This window comes from Panthera uncia, unplaced genomic scaffold, assembly GCF_023721935.1.
Source record: "Panthera uncia isolate 11264 unplaced genomic scaffold, Puncia_PCG_1.0 HiC_scaffold_423, whole genome shotgun sequence".
In the NCBI taxonomy this organism is placed as follows: Eukaryota; Metazoa; Chordata; class Mammalia; order Carnivora; family Felidae; genus Panthera; species Panthera uncia.
Window position 1 is genome coordinate 3725 of NW_026059565.1, and position 15177 is coordinate 18901.

Sequence of the window (15177 nt, forward strand, 5' to 3'; positions counted from 1 at the left end):
CCCTGGTGCATAGAGATTTCACAGGGGACATTCCAGAATGCTCCCAGACCCCACTGATGCATGCATTCCAGACTGCAGGTTACAAACACCTGCTGTCTGTTTAAAAGGTTGAAGAGGACGCATTAATAGAATTCCTGATGTGAAAACATACATATGTATATGCATGTATTATATATATATGCCTCTAATAATTGGTTTTATATTAATATATATGACTAATTTGTGAATCCAGGGTGTTTACCATGAATCGCACTCCCACCCTCCAAAGAATCCCACCCTAAAGTACAGATTGGTAAGTTCATTGTACAGGGTCATATAATAAGTATTTTTGGCTACCAGGCCCTGTGCTCTGGGACAATCATTTAACTCTGGGGCAGTAGTGTAACAGAGCCGTGGACAAAAAAGTAAATGCCAGGGGCACCTGGGTGGCTCACTGGGTTAAGCACCCAGCTCTTGATATTGTCTCAGGTCATGATTTCATGGTTTGTGGGACCGAGCCCTGCATGGTCTGTGCTGATGGTGCGGATCCTGCTTGGGATGCTCTCCTTCTGTCTCTCCCCTCCATCCACTCACACTCGTGCCCTTTCTCTCTCAAAATAAATAAAGAAACCAAACAACAAAACAAAACAAACCAACGCCAACACCAACAACAAAACAAAAACCCGTAAATGCCAGAGTGTGGCTGTGTTCCAATAAAACTTTATAAAAACAGGTGACTTCCCAGTGGCCATAGTGGGCTCACCTTATGCCTTCGCGTGTCTCATGGTCATTTACTCAAAAGCTGAGTTTATGTAGGTCTTCCAGAGATCAATAAAATAAGCTTACACATAAATAACTTATAAATAGTGTATAATGATCTACTTTACTAGGTACACTTGCCCCTTCTTTCTACTCTGAAATATATCGCTTTGGCAGAAAAGCAGCATTACATCAGGGGGGAAAAATAGGCAGTATTATATTGGTACAAAACAAACATTACAGGTCCAAAAAATCGTTGAAAGGAGAAGGATCAAAGAGACCCAAGAACAATTTATATTTACATTATATGTAATATGTATGTATGTCATATACAACATTACATATATTTGCATTATTATTATATTTATATATATTCTATACCATTACATTTTTAAAATTTTTTTTTAAATTAAAAAGAAATTTTAACGTTTATACATTTTTGAGATACAGAGAGACAAAGTGTGAGCTGGGAGGGGCAGAGAGAGACGGAGACACAGAATCCGAAGCAGGCTCCAGGCTCTGAGCTGTCAGAACAAAGCCTGATGTGGGGCTCAAACCCACAAACTGTGAGATCATGACCGGAGCCAAAGTCGGACGCTTAACCGACTGAACCACCTAGGCGCCCCTTAAACTTTATCGTTATATTTAAGTCTGCTTCCCAACTGGTGCAGCAAATGGATTTACAGAACTACACTGCGTCCCTCCAAATCACAAATTGTTTAACAAAACATTCACTGGGATAATGTGTTCAGGACTAAATAGGCTGTAAACAAACCATCTCAACACTGGAATTTATTATTAGTCCCTAGGATTGTCCTGATCATCAGGATGTGTTCAGTATACTCCTAAATTGAGTTCCACAGAATACTGAACTTCCTAATTCCTAGTTCATCTATGAACTATGAAAGTTTCAGTTCCAGGACTGCCCTGAAGGGCATTTTCCTCGGCCAGCAGTTGCTAATTGAAGTAAGTCATCCTGGGAATACAATCAAGGCATTTCTACCATCGGTTCACCAAGACCGTCCCCGACTCCTAGGAAAATCCCCTGCAAAGAGTCTCCCTCCACAGTGTATGAAACCAGAAAATGCTCAGTCAACATTGTATAGAAAACGTGATAAAACTGGCATAGGCTGAAATTGTCAAGGATTAAAGAGGCTTAATGACTTCTCTGTATTTCCTAGACAGCTGGTTTTCTTCATGTACGATCCCAGATTCCTCATGGTGAGAAGCCCGATCATCAGGAACTAGCTACTTAGCAGCAGACCTAGATTAAAGCACCGATGCCCCGATGCACGTGTCTGTGTGCTTTTCCACCAAAGCCTGCCCCCCCTTGTGAACAGCAGTTACTCCAAATTAAGACCTACAGAGCTTTCCGTTCTGAGAATGCCCGAGAAGGAAAATCCCCTGTCGTTAGCTTTTCATCCAGCCACGCCATCCTCTGGAGACAGTGCAGGAAGGTCCAACGTGGGATCAACATGCATCAAGGCCACCCCAAACTGTGACCTCAAAGCACGCCCCGGCTCAGAGAGGCAGTTTAGACAGCCTCTTGGACAAACATGTCGATAATACCTGGTGCTTTCAAATGCAGATTGAGGTGAAGTGCATACGGCCAAAAAAATAATAAGTGTTCCTAGACTCAGAAGTCCTCATTCTCCTCTCCTGATTGTGCACTTTATATAATGTTCCCTTTGGGTTTCATTATGGGAGCTGTCACATTATGAGCTGTGACTTGTCTACAGCTCGGAGGCTGATGACAGACCTATTACCATTGCTTCTCCCTGGAACCAGGACGGCCTGATTATATTAAACAGAGTGCTTCCTGCACAGCGGCTAACCGAAATGATTACCACCAAGCTGCATCGGGTTCCTGTTCCAAAATCTTTTCGTGTGAGAAGGAAGACAGATAGTTCCGAGACTTCATGCCCTGGTTAGAAAGCAATGCTCGTCCAGATTGGAAAAAGGAAATAAAAATGAAAAAGGAATTTACATAATGTGCTGTTAATGATTATTGAGCTATATGCGCTGATGAGAAACATGTGTGTGTCGAATACCTTTGGTAAAATAACCTATACAAGATAAAAATAGCAATCATTTTCTCATCTATAATCATCTTCCAAATCTGCATGTTCATAACAAAAGGGGGACAGCTTTAGTCTTTACTAATCAAACTTATCTTTGGAAAAAACAAAGTTTGGAAAAAACAAAGTTTCCAAACTTATCTTTGGAAAAAAAAACAACCTAGCATTTCTTCATGGCTGGAAATGGGGGAGGAATTTGGAAATCAAGTTTGTTGGGAACAAGAATCTCATACAAAACATGACCTTGACAATCGTGTAGAATCCAGGAATCCTACAGAAGTTTGTTACCGAAAGAGTAAAGATATGGAAATTATGTGGTCAGCTGTAGAGAGAAGCTTAAAGCCATTTGTGGTCCAAACTGTGAGAAACGTTTGGATGCTGTGGCACTCAAACTGACAAGAAAAATGGTAGATAACGAATATTTGAGCAATATAATCACAAATACTACCTTATCAGGGCTTGAATGGACAGCTGAGCCATGAAAAGACATAAGCATTTACTCAAAACATATTCAAACACATCCTTTCTCAAAATTAAGTATGGCAGGGGATTGGGGGGGGGGGGTGCAGCAGACAGGTCCAGACTCTGAAGTGTGACATGATTTACTTAACAAGTTCAACCACAAATCATAACAGTATTCTACCCATTTCCCCTTCCTTGGGATCTGCTCTACTTATATTCTCCAGATAGAGAGAAAGATCCTGTGGCCTCAGCGGGCCCCCACTGTACATTAGAACCACACGTCTGACATTTTGGATCCCATTCTGCAGGGGCACTGCCATTCAAGTGCCTCCGTACCTTGAGATGCTCACTCTAGCCCACTTGAGAAGCTCACAGTGGGCTTTCAGTGACCAATGGACTTGAGGGTAAATTTTGGATCGGCTTACGTGAGGTGCATCAGAAAGTTGAGCCTCTCCTGTGGATACCTAATTTATGAGATACACTCGGCACTGTGGCTCTTTGTATGAATAAGCAATTATTACAAAACTCTAAATTTCCAACACAGGCCATTGTATGTACTCCAAATAAGCTTGAAATCACTGCTTTGCACTTTGGTTCACTTCGAATAGATTTTAAAAAAGAAAGCTAATCTTACCACCAAAGTTGTCAGGAACGATTGCTAGATTGGATTCAACCAGGCTGCAAATCAATAACACATGCCAGCAGAGGCCAATGATTATTTTTGATACTTACCATTACGGTGTCCTTCTAAGAAGATGCCTTTAAAAATGCCGCCACGGACATATACTTGATGTCTTTTCCATCTCAACACATTTTTCCCTATTAAAAACAAGAAGAAGATACATTGGTCCCCTCAGTAAGAGAGATGGTGTGCCTGCTTCAAAGCCAACGGGATATTGCTCACACAACCTGTCTTTTGGGTTGTTCCAACAACTAGAGGGTCATGAACTGAGTTCCTTAGTAAGTCAAGCTCCTACTCATGATGGGCATCGACACGGGCGTGGCTAAATACAGACTCCACGTGGAGACACCCTGGTCCTCACGCAGCCTGGCGATTTACAATCAATGGGGAAAGACTGAGGTTTCCAGGGCCCGGTTCACCTGCATTCGCGTGGGCTGTGTTCCATCTCCACTGACAATGACAGTCCATTCAGTGGTCTATGTGAGACCCAGCTTATTCAAATCAAGACGTTTTCAATCCTTGGAAAATTCAGTTTGGGGGGAAGAGTCAATGTTTTAGAAACTGTTTATTTACAGGAATAAACAGCCCTGCACAGCGTGTTCGTCCCCGACAGCAGCGGGTCAGGATGGGAAGGACCCAACGTGGTTATGTGTGCTTGGGGATGGGAAGGACCCAACGTGGTCATGTGTGCTTGGGGACGGGAAGGACCCAACGTGCTCATGGCCACTTGGCTCCACTGTGACAAACCTAGTGTCTATTTGAGCAGTGTTCATCCTGGGAGCAGTCACCATTATTCTTGTCAACTCAACATGGAATCTTCTCTTTAAAGGGTGACTCTCACACAACACTGCTCCTTCAAATTAACAGCTGAGGTCCAGCTGAGGACCACAACAAGGGAAGGTAGCTCCTTGTGCGCAGTTTGACAGGACAGTGAGTTGACACGGCCCACGGAGGTGCTCACCATTTTCTAGCTCTAGAAAGGGGAATAAGCGGAAAACGGGAATACATCGTTGGATGCACTTCTCAGGTTACCCCCATGCTGGAAGAATATGAGTACCAAGCAAATGAGGTCTTTGGGTTTCAAAGGAAACAAGCCAGCACGTTATTAAACCGTAGGAAGGCAGGGTCATATTTTAATTATGTTCTGATTACTCATAACAACACATCCCGTTATTAAAATGTGTTTCATGAATACTGTTGATTAAAATATATTTGTGAGAATGAATTTGTATGGAACAACAATCATAACTGCATTCATCACAGCTGACCCTGCCATAGCCGTGAGGGGTACTATTATCACATCTGTTTACAGTTAAGAAACTGAGGGGCGCCTGGGTGGCTCAGTCGGTTGAGCGTGCAACTTTGGCTCAGGTCCCAATCTCATAGTCTGTGAGTTCGAGCCTCACGTGAAACTCTGTGCTGACAGCACGGAGCCTGGAGTCGGCTTTGGATTCTGTCTCCCTCTCTCTCTGCCCCTTCCCCATTTGCACTCTTTCTCTCTCTCAAAAGCAGATATTAATTTTTTTTTAAAGAAGAAGAAACACCGATATTCACATGCAGAGTCACATAGCTCATCAGCCGGGAGGGAGGGCTGAGTCTACCTAGACATCAAAGACCACACACTTTACAATATCAAGCTGCATCGTCAACAAATGAATGAAATAGTAGCCACCCCATATATAGTGGGTCAACATTGCATATCCCGACTGCTGTATATACTGACTCAGTTTATTGTCTCAACAAGCACAGAAGGTAAGGAAGGGCATCATCACCATTAGTTGAAAAAGGTGATTTAGAGGAGTATTAGCCAACTAGCCCAGGAGCATGGAGCTGTAAAAGGTAGGGGTGGACTTAAACGAGGCAGTGTGCCTTCTCTACACCTTGCTACACGAGTCAGGTGGGACAATGGACATCTTTTCTCTCCCACGTCCTCACTCCACACTGTGGGAATCTACACCTCCAATGGTTTTCATCAGTGAAAAGGAGGCTATGTGATATCAATACCCAAGATAACCTCATAATGCGTAAGTGACAGACACCCAGTAGACGCTCATTGAATACTGGCCATTCTCGCATCGTATCATTAATATTACAACATAGAAATTGGCCTTGTTTGTATTTCACCTGATCACACATTGTATCTAGGCTCACGACTCCAGGCAAGTGTTAAGTACGCAATCACAATGTATATTTATACGTGCTTCCGGAAAGTTCTACAAACTCTAGTATCAATTATGTCTCATGGGCCATACATATTTTTTCTTCTTTTTAATGTTTTTTAAAAATATTTATTTATTTTTGAAAGGGAGAGACAGAGCACAAGCAGGGGAGGGGCAGAGAGAGGGAGACAGAATCCGAAGCAGGCTCCAGGCTCTGAGCTGTCAGCACAGAGCCCGACGTGGGGCTCAAACTCACGAACCATGAGATCATGACCTGAGCTGAAGTCAGTTGCTTAACTGACTGAGTCACCCAGGCGCCCCTATCTTTTTTTCTTGTAATGGGGTAGAGAAAAATATTCCTTAATTATTATTTTAAGGTTGGGTTTTGTTTCTGGGTTTGCTTTATGTTGTCGGTGTGTTTTTTAAGGTATACAAGTGAGATGGAATGATTAATCACATTGGCATGTGTCTTATTTATTGTAAAATCCAATATTACGCTAATCTGAGGGCACAAAATCCACATTCTCAGCATCTAGTCCTTACTGTGTGGTCATGTCCCTGATGCCATATCACTGGAAAGAATTCTGTTCATGCATGCTCACTCTGCCTAAGAGGACTGTACAGGAAAAATGTCTCCCCTCCCTCTCATTGTCTCCCATCCCTCTCTTACTGGGACCTACCCTCCATCCTGAGCACAGACTGCAGTACCTTTCCTGCTTTGCAAGGTTAAATACATCCCAAACACCTTTAGTTTCTTCTTCGAGCATAACCTGTGATGTGTGAACCCACAATGTGACACACTCCCAGATTGGTTTCTGTAAAGAAACGCCCAAATCCTCATGAGCCCGAGAGACAGGCAGGGCCCTTTATTATCCCCATATGGCAGGGCACCTGGGTGGCTCAGTCGGTTGAGCATCCGACTTCAGCTCAGGTCACGATCTTGTGGTTCGTGGGTTCGAGCCCCGTGTCGGGCTCTGCGCTGACAGCTCTCCTGGAGCCTGCTTCGGATTCTGTGTCTCCCTCTCTCTCTGATCCTCCCCTGTTCATGTTCTCTCTCTGTTTCTCTCTCTCAAAAATAAACATGAAAAAAAAATTTATTATACCCATATGGTTACGACACTTGGGGCTAACCTTTGAAATCAAGGGAGAATGTAGGTCATGAACACGCTCACATTCTAATGCTCCTTTGTTTTCCCCTTTGTTTTCTGCTATAAAGGTGACTGTGGGGCGTGATGCAATAAGGCTTACTTTGTGTATCTGAAGCTAAATTATGAGGTCTAGTCACATGCCGGAGTGCCTGGGTGGCTCAGGTGGCGAAGTGTCTGAATTCAGCTCAGGTCACAATCCCACGGTTCCAGCCCAGCATCAGGCTCTGTGCTGACAGTGTGGAGCCTGCTTGGGATTCTCTCTCTCCCTCTCCTTCTGCCCCTCCCCCATTCACATTCTCTCTGGATCTCTCTCTTTCAAAATAAACTTAAAAAATATATAGTCATGTGCCTTATAGCATGTATCAAAGGTTAAAGAATAAATTCTCTAGATTGAAATACTTCTTATTTAAGATTAAAATATTTTTTAACATTTATTTATTATTGACAGAGACAGACAGAGCATGAGCATGGGAGGGGCAGAGAGAGAGGGAGACACAGAATCCGAAGCAGGCTCCAGGCTCCGAGCTGTCAGCACAGAGCCCGACTCGGGGCTCGAAATCACGAACCGTGAGACCATGACCTGAGCCGAAGTCAGATGCTTAACCAACTGAGCCATCCAAGCACCCCTATAATCTAGGTTTTGACACAAAAAGTATACCCTACTATATACTTATCATTTGTAAAGACTTACAGTGTACTTAATATGTATTCATTGATATAGAAAAGAATCTTTTGGGGGCACCTGGGTGGCTCAGTTGGTTAAACATCCCACTCTTGGGGTGCCTGGGTGGCTCAGTTAGTTAGGCATCCGACTTCAGCTCAGGTCAGATCTCACAGTTTATGAGTTTGAACCCTATGTGGGGCTCTGTGCTGACAGCTCAGAGCCTGGAGCCCGCTTCAGATTCTGTGTCTCCCTCTCTCTCTGCCCCTCCCCTACTTGCACTCTGTCTCTCTCTCTCAAAAATAAATAAATATTTTTTAAAAATGGAATCTTTTGTTTTAAGTTTTTTTTTTAGTAATCTCTATACGCAACGTGGGGTGTGAACCCACGACCCCAAGACCAAGAACCGCATATTCTTCCAACTGAGCCAGCCGGGTGCCCCAGAGAAGAAACTTTTTATAATAATATATGGCCTGTGATGACAGTTTCCAAATAGTCAAGGTGGATTAAAAAGAGGAGGCACTCATTTGCAGCAACGTAGGTGGAAATGGAGGGGATTATGCTGAGTGAGATAAGTCAGTCAGAGAAAGACAGGTATCATATGTTTTCACTCATGTGGAACTTGAGAAACTTAACAGAAGAGGGGAGGGAGGGGAAAAACAGTTTCAAACAGAGAGGAAGGCAAACCATAAGAGATTCTGAAATACAGAGAACAAACTGAGGGCTGATGGGGGTTGCAGAGGAGAGGGGAAGATTGAGGACGGCACCTGTTGGGATGAACACTGGGTGTTGTATGTAAGCGATGAATCATAAGAATCTACCCCAACCAAGAGCACACAGGAGGCACTAACTAAAGCAATATTTATGAGTTGTTAATATATTAGCAATATTATAGTTTGTTAACACATATATATAATATGCAATTCAATATAATTTATCATATGTAAATAATTTAATATAATTTGTAATATGTAAATGTATCATTTCCTATTCATAAAATTATTGTATCATGTTGATAGAATCTTAGCATACAGAGAGTACATCACTCAAAGCAGACAGACCTTCTGAGGAATATCAGGTCCGGACAGAAGAAGGATTCATTCCACACTAGGATAATGTTTCAAGGAGGCCTCTCCATGTACTCTCATCTTTACAACTGAAGATTTGGGGGTTCATGAAGATCTTCAAAGCCATTCCAATTCACCCCGCGTAGTAGGTCAAAAAAATACCTAGAAAATACGATAGAAAGATATAAACACCTTCATAAAGGTTGGCATTCATACACGTTTGACATTCCAAGAGGGTACTGATGGGATTTTATTCCCTCGTACCTAAATAACTTGCAATAAATATTGTCTAGAGATCCTGTCATTTCATTCCACAAGTGTATTTTGAGTGCAAACCACGAATGAGACAGGAAGTCAGAAAAGGAATTCCAAAGACGCACGGGACAGTCCCTATGCTCAATGAGCCTGAATTCCAAAGATGCACAGGACAGCCCCTGTCCTCAATGAGCCTGACTTCTCATGAAGGAGGGAGCATCCTCAGAGTAACGACTCATAAATAACTGCATGACCTCACGGACCGGCAATTAAGGAATAGAAATTGGCCGGTTCAGCGGAGATGACAGCTGTAAGAAAATCTTAGGAGCTGGCACAGTAGAGGATCTTGAGAGAGGAGGGCGACAACGGCCATATTTGTCAGAGTCCAGCCCATGGGAAGGAGGAGGAAGAAGGTGCTCCACTGACTGAGCCATCCAGGCACCCCTAAATTTTTTTTCAATCCTACGCTTATTCCTCCAAAATTAAGTAATTTTGTTTTGAGTTGCAGTGACCTGCTGAATTTCTGAAAGAACAACGAGGGGTTTTCATTTCTTGGGTAGCTATAAAAAAAAAAAAAGGATGCTCACATAAGAAGAAAATGTCTGTTTAGGTATCAGGGGGTCATCCTGGATATTTCTAGATGTGTACCTAAATATTCAAATTAATGTAAGTGACCTCATTTATCTCCCCCAAATTTTACCTCCCATCCCTCAAACAGAACAATCTTCCAAATTATATCCAGTTTTGTAAAGATGCATATTTAATAAAACATCTGTTTCTGCTTTGGATTTGCTCCCGGTTTTATACAATGTTCAGATTGTTTAATTTTTAGCGTTCTGAAAGCCGAGTAAAAAACAACGAAGAGGAAAATTTCTCTTCAGAATTTAAAAAATAACTTAAAATACATATAATCAATTTTACCCAATTCGACTTTTGCTGAGTCAACCCACAATTCCGATGAACTCTCAAGGAATTCGTTTCTTGCCCACATTGCTAATTTTGACCCAAACCTTTACAACAAAATTTAAAAAGTCCTCGACTCCTCTATCCTGCAAGCAGAAGAGACTTCTGAGCCCAGTGGATTTATAGCTTTCCTGTAAGACATTAAATGATTAAGCTCCAGAATCCTTTACATTCTGAAAATTTATTGCTCTTAATTTTCCAGGCATGGACTGGAATGGGAAACCTGAAGCCTTTCTCTGACACTGTCTTTAAAAAAATACAGAAAAACAATTCCGAAAAGTCGAGGGACATGCATACTGGCAAAAAAAAATTTTTTTAAGATAAAAAGACATCTAGAAATAAATCACAGAAGTGTGTAGCATAAACCACACATTTTCAGTAAATCATGCTAATTTACAAGCTCAATAATCGAGGTAGAACCATTTTCCCCTTCGGTGGGAGACTAACTTCCATCTACAACAAATAGGTTAAATGATCAAAGATGTTCTTGGGGCACATGGGGGAGCTCAGTCGCCTTACTGTCCAATTCTTTATTTGGACTCAGGTCATGATCTCACAGTTCATGGGTTCAAGCCCCACATCGGACTCTATGCTGACACCACAGAGCCTGCTTGGGATCCTCTCTGTCCCTCTCTCTCTGCCCCTCCCCTGCTCACTCTTTATCTCTGTCTCTCAAAACAAATTAAAATAAACTCTAAGAAAAAAAAAACACGTTCAGGGTGCCTGGGTAGCTCAGTCAGTTAAGTATCCGATTTGAGCTCAGGTCATGATCTCACAGTTCATGGGTTCCAGCCCCACGTCGGGCTCTGTGCTAATGGCTCAGAGCCTGGAGCCTGCTTCAGATTCTGTGTCTCCCTTTCTCTCTGCCCCTCCCCCACTTGCGATCTGTCTCCCTCTCTCTATCTCACTCAAAAATAAATAAACATTTAAAAAAATGTTTTTTATAGAAAAAATAATGTTCTCTCATACTGTCTCTGGTTTGACTCCATGCTGTCTAAGAACCCATGATGGCTGGCTTGTCAACGCTTGTCTTCAAAGTGCAATGTTTGACTTTTGTCATCCACTCAGTGCATATCCACAGAGTGTCTACTCATTTCTTCAACAAACACCCAATGAGGGTCTCATCTGAGTGGGACTCACCAAAAGACACACGTTTAAGGGAAGACAGGAACACTTTAAAACACACCTTAGTGGGCAAAAAATAAAAATGCCTTCCAATTTGAGGAAGCACCAAGAAGGAAGTAAGCATGGGCTAAATATGAAGACACTAGAGCATGTGACCCAATTTAAGTGGGAAGAGGGAAGGGTGTTCCAGGCAGGGGAAGCGTAGAGGCAATGTCCTAATTTGGTACCCACTTAGTTGGATCACAAAATCAAGAGACAACTGGTATACCAGCAGGGTGGTAATCGGAGAAGGCTATGCCATGGAGCTGGGGAGGTGGACAGGAGGCTCACTGTGAAAAGCCAAATAGGTCAGTAAAAGGAATTTGGGGTTTATTCTAAGTAACACGAAGCCATCCTTTGTAAGACATTCTAGACGCAGAAGGAGGAACGAAAGGTCAATCATAAGTGATACGAAGAGCCTGCCTTAGGATGCACCTGTATTTCAAGGTACGTCACGTGCTTCAGTAACTTCTTCATCTCGCAGACACCTCTAGATGCCGGCGCTCTCTACGTTACTCTCTTACAGATGAGAAAACTGGAACGTGAACAAGTCAGCCCCACACAGCCAGGAAGCATTAGGTGACCTGGCTCCTCTGAGAGAAATTGAGTACCAGAAACGAGTGTGTGAAGAAAGTGAGCAGAGAGAATCCTAGCCTCGTGTGATGGATAAAGTATGGATATGTGTGACATACTAGGTAAAAAAAAACGCGTTGGGCTCTGCCTCTGGCTCCTGGCACAGAACTCCTAAAACCCCTGCGATTCCTACATCACTGAGAGCATCCTTGTTGTAACATTTGATCTACGACTCTGATTCCTCATACCGAGCTCCTAATTAGTTTGGATCTTCTTAGGCAGTAGGAGTGTCTTTTGTTCTAATGAGGCAACACTTGGTGGGCTCCAACATAGCTTCTAAATGAGAGCTGGTCGGCAGGAAAACCAAGTCATGGTTGGAAGCTTGGAATGTTCAGCCCCCCTCCATGCTCTGGGAAGAGGAAGGGGCTGGAGACTGAGTTAAAGATTGGTCATACGTACATGAAGAAGCCTCCATAAAATCTGAAAAGTACACAGTTCAGGGAGCTTCTGGGTGGGTGCGTCCATCCACGGCTGGGAGTGTGGTGCATCCCAACTCCAAGAGGACACAACTCCTGCTTCAGGACCCTCACAGACCTCATCCTATGGATCTCCTCATCTGGGTGTTCCTCTGTATCCTTTATCATCTCCTTGATTATAAAATACACTGGAAGACATTAAAGAACTGTTTCTCCAACTTCTGTGAGCTGTTCTAGTAAATGATACAATCCAAGGAGGGGATTCTGGGAACCTCTGATCCGTAGCCAAGTTGGAAGAAAGTTGTGGGTAACCTAGGGACCTATTGCTTACAATTGACATCTGCAGTGGAGACAAGTCTTGTGGGACCGAGCCCTTAACCTGTGGGGTCTGTGCTGACTTCAGTTTGGATCAAATTGAACTGAACTGCAGGACACATCCTGCAGGTGACACAGACAATGGCTCAGTGCTGGGGGGGGGGGGAACCATATACCTGGAGACAGGAAGTATTGAGTGTGTGAGTAAAGGGGAAACACAGGAGTGGTTTTCCCAACTGGTGTGGTAGAGGGGAATACACAAGTACCCCAGGTTGAAGGAGAACATGAGAATGACAGCAAGAAAGCAAGGAACAGGTGCAGTGAATCCCTGCGATTATCAGCCTGGATGGAACATTACATACCAGGGAGGAGAGGCCACAAAGTGCACATGGCCGGGACAGGGAATGGACAAAAACGTGGGCTTGAGCACAGTTTCCGGACTGGACAGTCCTTTGATGCAACCTATTATTCAGGAAGGTGGAGCAGGAAGACCAAATAGATGGGAGAGTGTGAACAGCCATAGGACATTAGTAAAATAGCGAAACTAAAGAGAGAACATGGCTGTGGACAGTGGAGACGTACCCCAGCCAAGGAGGTAAGGAGACCCGGAAAGTGTATTACACCAGGCAGACTAGAGAGACAGGATGCAAAGTGCAGGATGAGGGACTGAGTCCGGGAAAACAAAAATGCAGGGAACAGAGCAAGCTTGGCAAGAAAGACGATGGGCTGAATTTGGACACACCGAACTGGGCTTTTGGCAGTATGCACAAAGTCGTCCTCAAAAGAGATGACCGTGAGAGCAAGATGGCGCTTGGGAGTGACGTCAGAGCAGAGAATAGAAACCCAGGGGTGTCCCAGGTGGAAACTATGGTTGAATCATGAACAGATGCAAAGCTACGTGGGACAGTCTGGGGCAACAGTAGTAGCTGAAGAAGCAGGATGAGAAAATGCAGAAAATGCAGAGAAGATACCGGAAAGTTCACTAAAGGCACAGGAAGGCAGTAGAGGGGAGCCAAGGGGACAGCGTTTAGGAACTGGGACGATGAACATGTCAGAGTCTACGGAGAAAGTCCCGGGAGGACGCTGGCTCTGTTGAAGACTCACCCCCCCAGTGGCCACCTGGGCAAAGCCACGGAGTCCAGGTGCGTGGTCAGAAAAGACAGCAGAAGAGACGCGAGAGGAAACAGAGCCATGTGTCTTATGAAGAGCTCTTCTTCTCAAGGTATGACGTGTCAGGACATTAAGTAGGTACTATGGAGTGATGAGAATGGCGGAGAAGGTCTTGATGGTGCATATGGCGGACCAGTTTTCAGAAAGAAAAACACTACGTTCCAGACACTGTGGAGGCCGGAAAAGTCCATCTTTTAAAGTCCATCCATTACCTTATACGCACCATCAAAGCGCCTGTTCTCTGCCAGTCTCACAGATCTGTGCACTTTCTGGCAAGACTGACCTGTCCCAAGTTCAGGAAGCCTCTCCCTTCCCCTGAATTAAAGGACCTGAAACACAACCCCAGCGTCTCATAGCTACTCCGTGGCTTTGTTGTCTCTGCAATAGGTAGCCATCCCACGCCATGGTTTCATTTTCCCAGGGTCAACCCCCCCGCTGGATCTCCATTTCCTCTACTAGCCTCATTCCCTCAACCTCCATCTCGGCCGCTACCTGCCCGCATCATATCCGCCCCCTTAAAACTGACATTCCGTAAATGATTCACTTCGGCAAAAACAGTAGCAGAGCTCCTCCAACAGCTGAAAGAATAACATCGATCGGCTTTCCCATTGAGTTCCACCACCTGGAGCACTCTCATTTCAATTTCTTTTTTTTTTTTTTTAATTTTTAATGTTTATTCATTTTTGATACAAAGAGAGACAGAGGGTGAGCGGGGGAGGGGCAGAGAGAGAGGGAGACACAGAATCCAAAGCAGACTCCGGGCTCTGAGCCATCGGCACAGAGTCTGACGCGGGGCTCGAACTCATGGACCGTGAGATCATGATCTGAGCCGAATTCGGACGCTTAACCGACGGAGCCACCCAGGCGCCCGTGATTTCAACGCAGTCGTCCGATACAACCCCTTGCACTGGAAATGACACTCAACCCACTCATTCAAGTGCATCTGTGAACTGGCACACGATGTCACATGCATGTTATCATTTGAGAAGTGCCTTTATCCAACACATCTGGCACACACACGTTTACTCTCTCTCTCTTCTACTCTTCAAACAAAACCCCAGCGATCCTGAGACACAGATCATAAGCAACCTCTTTTGTAAAAGTTTCTTGGACACTCTAGCTTCCAAGATAGCCATCAATGGTCCCTGCCTCCCTGTCCGAATGCCGTCTCACTGTCCCCATCCACGTGGTGCCAGGTTTCAACGGTGTGCGTGCAGATCTGATAATGAGCCACCTCCAAGATCAAGGTAGAAAAGACAATGGCTT

The 15177-nt window shown here is 44.0% G+C and overlaps 1 long non-coding RNA gene across 1 annotated transcript in view; it reads right to left on the reverse strand.

Moving 5' to 3' along the window:
* Positions 1 to 2254: 2254 nt before the first annotated feature.
* LOC125918071 (uncharacterized) overlaps positions 2255 to 15177 on the reverse strand; it is a 39941-nt gene continuing 27018 nt past the window's right edge. Inside the window, exons 2-3 of the long non-coding RNA XR_007456370.1 lie at positions 8990 to 9157; positions 2255 to 4097 (exon numbers count right to left, since the gene is read on the reverse strand). This is a non-coding gene — a long non-coding RNA (uncharacterized LOC125918071). The remainder of the gene's footprint in view (positions 4098 to 8989; positions 9158 to 15177) is intronic.